General features: G+C 37.4%; 1 pseudogene; it reads left to right on the forward strand.

The window, feature by feature from the left end:
- Positions 1-4,324: 4,324 nt before the first annotated feature.
- Positions 4,325-5,749, forward strand: LOC101722503 (keratin, type II cytoskeletal 8 pseudogene; annotated as a pseudogene).
- Positions 5,750-5,993: the final 244 nt, after the last annotated feature.

Genomic DNA, 5,993 nt, shown 5'->3' on the forward strand with positions numbered 1-5,993 from the left:
GGCAGAAGAAATTTGGGGCATGAAGAAACTTCACCCATTTTTGTGGCTTTAAGGTGGAGAAAGTGAGCTAAGATTCAGGCAATACATGTAAGCTGCCTTTAGAAGTTAGTAACTATACTCAGATGATGGTCACTAATCAAGAAAACAATCCATTTATCATATAAATGGGGATTTCACTCCAACAACTGCAAGGGATTGAGTTCTGCTAACTACTTGAATGACTAGAAAACAGATTTTTTCCCTAGAACCTTGAGGATAAATTATATTCCTGCTCAAACTGTGATTTTTGGCCCTGTGAGATTCTAAACTGAAAACCCAGCCAACCACATTCTACCTTCCGTAGGTAGACTTACAGTCTACAGGACTGTGAGACAATAAATGCATTTAAGTTAACGGTAATTTGTTAAAGCAGTGACAGAATGAATGCAATAATTTTTTTGTGTGAAAGTAACTCAGAAAAAATATATGTAATGATAATTTTGGTAGATGTTTAAAACTACCCATGAAAAAGACACATTTCTCTCTTTGAACAATGAGAGTCTGGGTTTTCCAATTTTTACTTAATTTTTGGATCTTTGATAAATAGCTAGAAAATGGTATTTCAGTTTTTTTCTGATTTACATTTATTATAAGTGAAGAATGACACATTTTGCATATTTAGAAAACACTTTTATTTTTTTAACTGTGAATTTTCAGTTCATATCTTTTCTTTTTCTTTCTTTTTAGTGATAGGATTAGCTGGTGTATCTTAGTGACTTGCAAAGTTGTTTCTATGCTATAGAAATGTGTCCTTGGTGTATGTGTTGCATTTTTTTCCCCCTACATTTGATGTTTTCCTTTTGATTCTGTTCCAGCTGGTATTTCAATGCACATTTTTATTTTAATATTTAAGAATCGTATTTTTCTTTTATTCATTGGCTTCCAGATTTTATGGCTCACTTAAAAAGTTTCTTCTAGGTAAATAAAAATTCATTTATATAATTTTATTACTTTTTGGTTCCATTTCTGACATTTCAATCTTTGATCTTTTCATACATTGAACACTCCTTTTTCCCCTACTGATTTGAAGTGCTGTTTTAATCATGTTTTAAACTCCCATTTGTATTTGCTCATTTCTCATTCTAGTCTGTTCCTATCTTGATTGCACCTACTTATGCACTAATAGCACATTTTAAATTATGGAAGCTTTAAAGTATGTTTTAAAATCTGATAGTATTATCTGCCACATTATTCTTCCTTTGTTTTTATTATAATCTTTAGAATTACCTTGCTAATTTAAAGAAACCCAACTATTGAATTTGCTAAGATATTAATAAATTTATAGGTTAGCTCAGAAAGAATAGTCAACTTTATGACTCTGAGTCTTTATATTCAAGAAAAAAACATATACTTGTATTTTTTCAACTTTTCAGATAAGACCAATAACACTTTAGTCTTCTAAACATGGATATTCACATTTATTCCTAAGTTTATTTCCAGATATTTTATCTTTTTGTTGTTCTTATCAATGGAATCTTCCAATTTATCTTCTTCTTGGCTGATGTTTATAAATACAATACCATATGAATATATGGATTTTATATTATATAATATAAATATATGGATTATGTATTTTAACTTTATTCTCTGTCATTTTGTGAATTGTTTTCTTATTGATTCTATTTTAAAAATATACTGTAGAAGGTCTGAAATGATAATTTTACTTTTTCCTTTAAAATTTCTGAATGTATAATATTTATTTTCTATTTTTTTCAGAAAGTTTAAACAACTGTTCTAATGAGTCCCTTGTGTTCCAGAGTCCTACTCAGCTGCAGCTGCTGTCCTGAGGGGATCTTTTTCTTGGAATACCATGATGTACACACTTGCTCTGTGCTTTGTAGGTGAACTCTAAGAGGTAGGTTGTTTTTCCAGGCCTTGGCTCACATGGGTCTATCATTATCTCAATACCAGGCTCCATCTTGACTGTTGGATATTGTAGCCTTTGTATAACATTAGGTAATGATTCCAAACCTGGCTGTGTACCAGAGAGACTGAAAGAATGCCCTGGAAACAATTTAGTGAGCTTCTTACAATAGCTACTGAATAAGAAATTTTGGAACAGATTTGTTTTAAAAAGATCACCCAGGTGAGTCTAATGCTACTATAAATAAATCCCATTGATCCAAGATCATGATTGTGAAACAATGATTTTGTCCTTCATGTGATATGGGCAATATCTGGAGATACTACTGATTATCTCAACTGGAGGTGGATGTTACTACTGGCTTCTATTCTGCTATTAACAACTCACAATGCACAGCATATTTGTAAAGCAAAGAATTTTCTGATTCAAGATGTTAATAGTGCTGATTAGAGAGTCCTAGTCCAAGATTGCTACCTAGGATCAATCAAAATGACATATCCTTACTGAACACTTCAAGAAACAAGTTGTTCAATCATTTTTTACAGCATGGAGTATATTGAAATTATAATACAGTGTACCAAAACCATATAATCTGAAGAACAGATGGGTTTTCCATGAGATTAGAAGAAGTAGAGTCAGTCATACATTGTGGCCCTATCATAACCCCCTGGTCATAATCTTTTCTCACTAACAGTAGAAACTAAGTTTAGATGAGGGGAGTAACATATCTCCCCTGAAGGTAGAGATGGTAATGTGTAACAGGTTTAGCAATTGAGATAAAAGTGGTACTTTCTGGTGGTGCTTTCCTAAAAGTTCTTAAAAGAGAGATTAACTTGGCACATGCATTTTGCCTTTTGTATCCCTATCTTCCTGCCTGGGACACTTATATAATCTATATAAGATTTTATCTTATATAATCTTATGACTATCTTGTGACTATCCAGTAAAGTGTACTATATGTTTCTAAAATTGTATGTGCAGTTTAAAAATTTGTTTATTAGTATTGTTCAGAGAAATTCAAGAAAAAAAGTATTTGGGTAGTCAAGGAGAAAAGAAAGGGAACAATTGGATGGGAGCAGAAATCCCACTAATAATTCAGCAGAAATGATATTTGAAGAGAGAAGAGATGAAAGTGGAGTGAGGATGCTAAAGCAAGAAAGAGAGAATGCTGAGAATAGTGCCAGAGAGGGGCATAGATGTGTTCATAATAGCCTTAATCAGTTCATACAGGAAATCTAATGTGGCTAGATGGAAAAGCAGATAGGAAAAAGGAATTTAGGACAGCTTAACTATAAAATTATCACAATGATTCTTTCATGTTTAAAGCAGAATCATGTTATAAAAAGTTTTCATTTTTAATATATGGCTATTAAATATAGTCTCTGTATTGTACAATAGATCCTTGAATTTATTCCTCCTCTGCAATTGAAGTTTTATGTCTTTTAGTCAATAGCTTCCCTCATAAGAACTTTTAATATTTCTCCTGCTTCATTTTTTTTTTTTTTTTTGGTACCTGGGATCGAACTTGGGTCCTTGCGCTTGTGCAGCAGGCGGCGAAACCAGTGAGCTAAATCCCAGGCCCCTCTCCTGATTCATTTAATGAAAGATATGGAATTGATTATGGGAGTCGAGACTGGAAAAAGTAAACTACTACCCTTTGTCTGTTTCAAATGGCCTGCATATAGTGATTAAACTGTTATTTGAAGAGACAGAATATAAGAAAACCACTGCCTACTCAGAGATAAGCAGCCATGATAGTTTTGACTCCAGGCCTGAGAAGAAGAAGGTGTAACATGTGAAGCATGAGCTATAATATAAAACACATTAAAAATGAATATTATGAATCAATAATAAAATTTCCCCAAGGCATTCATTTCCTTAATGTTACTCAGAAAATAATGGTTTTTAAATTTTTGCTCTGTTGTAAAGAAATGTTATCATTTGAACATTTATACTTAAAAAGGACCTGCCATTTCTACCAGCATCTAGAATCTGAAGGAAAACAAAAATATCATTAATCAATGTTTTCTGTTACTAACTGTTCTCATAGTGTCTAGGTTTGAATAAATGCACTAATAAAAGGGAACTCATGCTGAAATTAAAAAAAATCCATACATTGTAAAATAATGATGAACAACATAATTAATTTAAATAGAACACAATTAAAAAGTATATTTTAGGAAATTAGGTAGTATATCTGTAATGTAAGAACAAATAGTTCCTAAATATTTTCCAAAAATAAAAAGCTATAGTATTTCATAAAATCCAAAGTTAGGTATTCCATTAAAATATATATTTCCACTGTAAGTTCCAATCTACACACACATACCCATTAAACATTTTACAAAGATGATGAAAATATGACCCACCATCCAGATGCAGCTGCCTGGTTTTTTTTGAGGATCCGTCTGCAGCCCGCCTGCTTTCACCCCTGCCTCCATCATATCCATGTGGGTGATCCAGAAGACCTACAAAGTGTCCACCTCTCATACACCAGTGGCCCGTGTTCTTGCATCAGCTCCTCCTGCTTCTCCTGAATGGGCAGCAGTGGCAGCTTCTGGGCAGCCTGGGTCTGGGGGCTATGGCAGGGGTGGTGGTGTGAGGGACATTAAAACCAGAGCCTACTGAACCTCCTGACTCTGGAGGTGAACCCCAACATCCAGACCTTGTGTATTCAGGAGAAGGAGCAGATAAAAAACCTCAACAAATTCACCTCCTTCTCAATAAGGTGCAGTTTGTGGAGCAGCAAAACAAGATGAGGGAGACAGGTGGAGCCTCCTGCAGCACAAGACGTCCCAGAGCAACATGGACAATGTTTAAAAGCTACATCAATGACCTCCAGCGGCAGCTGGATACACTGAACCAGGAGAAGTTGAAGCTGGAGGCGGAGCTTGGCAACATCCAGGAGCTGGTGGAGGACTTCAAGAATAAGTACCAGGATGAGATCAACAATTGTACAGAGATGGAGAATGGATTTTTCCTCATCAAGAAGGATGTGGATGAAGCTGACGTGAACAAGGTGGAGTTTGAGTCTCGCCTGAAGGAGCTGACTGATGAGATCAACTTCCTCAGGCAGCTGTATGAAGAGGATAGCTGCAGTCTCAGATCTCAGACACATCTGTGGTGATGTCTATGGACAACAGCCACTCCCTGGACCTGGACGGTATCATCACTGAGGTCAAGGCCCAGTATGAGGAGATTGCCAACGGCAGCCGGTCGAAGGTGAGAGCATGTGCCAGATCAAGTATGAAGGGCTGCAGACTCTGGCTGGGAAGCACAGGGATGACACACGAAGTCCAAGATCTCTGAAATGAACTGCTGCATCAGCTGCCTCCAGGCAGAGATTGAGGCCCTCAAAGGCCAGAGGGCATCCCTGGAGGCTGCCGTCGCTGATGCCTAGCAGTATGCGGAGCTGGCCATTAAGAAGGCCAACGCTAAACTGGCCCAGCAGGACATGGCACAGCAGCTGCAGAGTACCAGGAGCTGAGGAACTCCATACTGGTACTGGACACTGAGATCACCACCTACCGCAAGCTGCTAGAGGATGAGGAGAACAGGCTGGAAGCTGGGCTGCAGAACATGCGTATCCACACAAAGACCACTGGTGGCTACTCAGGAGAGGTTAGTTCACTCTACCCAGACTTCCTAAGCCCTGACTTTGGGAGCCTCCAAAGCCCTGGCCTCACTCACACCAAGTCTGCCATGGTTGTGAAGATCGAGACCCATGATGGGAAGGTGGTATCTGAGACCTCTGATGTCCTGCACAAGTGAATGGGCCAAAGCAGCCTCTCCCATCCCCCACCCCTCCCAAGCTGTGCCAGAGCCTGTAGGGGAGATAGCTGTATATGGAAGCATTGGAAACAAGAGACCCACCTGAGGCTCAGCCTTATTCCTCAGCCCACCCTTGGGAGGAAACTGCTTCCTGGGGTACCCCTTCTTGTCCACCCCCTTCACCAAAAACTAATTCAAGTGTCTTTCCCAAAATAAAAAATTCAAGTGTCTTTCTCAAAATAAAGCCGGAGCTGGTTCTGCAAAAAAAAAAAAAAAAAAAGAAAGAAAGAAAGAAAATATGAGTATTGAGCAAAAACCA

Source organism: Heterocephalus glaber, unplaced genomic scaffold (assembly GCF_053883595.1).
Source record: "Heterocephalus glaber isolate CG9 unplaced genomic scaffold, H.glaber_assembly_v1.0 deba00000122, whole genome shotgun sequence".
Lineage (NCBI taxonomy): Eukaryota > Metazoa > Chordata > Mammalia > Rodentia > Bathyergidae > Heterocephalus > Heterocephalus glaber.